The sequence below is a fragment of the Ixodes scapularis genome, unplaced genomic scaffold, assembly GCF_016920785.2.
Source record: "Ixodes scapularis isolate PalLabHiFi unplaced genomic scaffold, ASM1692078v2 PGA_scaffold3__209_contigs__length_174095766, whole genome shotgun sequence".
Classification (NCBI taxonomy): Eukaryota; Metazoa; Arthropoda; class Arachnida; order Ixodida; family Ixodidae; genus Ixodes; species Ixodes scapularis.
In genome coordinates this window covers 92458221-92459312 of record NW_024609868.1, presented here as the reverse complement: position 1 = coordinate 92459312, position 1092 = coordinate 92458221, and positions in this window count along the sequence as shown.

The following is a 1092-nucleotide window of genomic DNA, read 5'->3' as shown; positions in this document are numbered from 1 at the left end:
AGAACTTCTTCCTCGGTCACTCGTTTGATGGTAACAAACTTCTTTGATTTGGATTACCTCTGCATATATTCGCTTCAGAGCGAGTCAGTCAGAAGACGGAAATATGATGCTAGATTGAGCACCATTGCTTATTATATGCTTTGTTGACTTTTGTTTGTGTCAAGAACACATTTCAGGTACTTGCTCTTCAGAAATAAGACCCGAGGAAACCCAATTTCTCCCCAATAATCAGCCTGAATAAATGGTGGCAGATTTTTGAAAAATATAAAACCCGAAAACGAAGAGCCCTACGTATGAACAATGGGCAAACTTCGTGTCTGCACGCCGGCAGAATCGCCTGCAACATGTATCAAGCCACATCACAAGGCGTCCATTGCTGTTGCCCAGAAGGAAAGATGTTTCCCTGCCCAATAGTAAACCTTTTGCAAGAATCCCCAAAGGTCATGCATGAAGTCCACGCAACAATGATGGGGTATCGCAGTTTCCCGCCTGCCTTTGCCCACTCTCCATGGCCACTAGGGTAGCCTCTGTCGTCTGCTACAAGCTGTACGGAGAGTTCCCGATATTCCTTTCGGCGCCGTGCAAAGATATTTCCTAGGTAAAATTCACGCTTCACATTTCCTACAAGGATCGACAAACATTGCAGTGCAAACGCGCAAGGGCTCCGCCGCCATTTGCTTCCAAGGGCGGCACGAGGCACGGGCACCGATACATTTGATGCTATCTGCAAGCGGCTTTATGCTAAAGGTCTATTGTAGCGAAAATTCCCCGACCTTTTCCAACTGCAGATTCCCGGTTTTTAATTTTAGTACACACAGGGGGTACGAGCCAAGAATGCGCCTGAACTTCTGCCTCCGGAGCAAGCTTTCTGCCAACGAGTGCTCCAGGTGGAGCTTAAGAATCTGTTATACTCCAACATCAAGTGCAACGTAGCGCAGAACGAGTGTTTCTCGGCCGGCGAGCACGACATTGATTTCTACGACCAATTCGTATCCGTGCGTTCTGCACTAAGAGTAAAACAGAGCCTTTGGATGCATATTTAATTTTCATCCGACTATAGTAGCAAAATCTCGCACAAACCACAAAGACAAA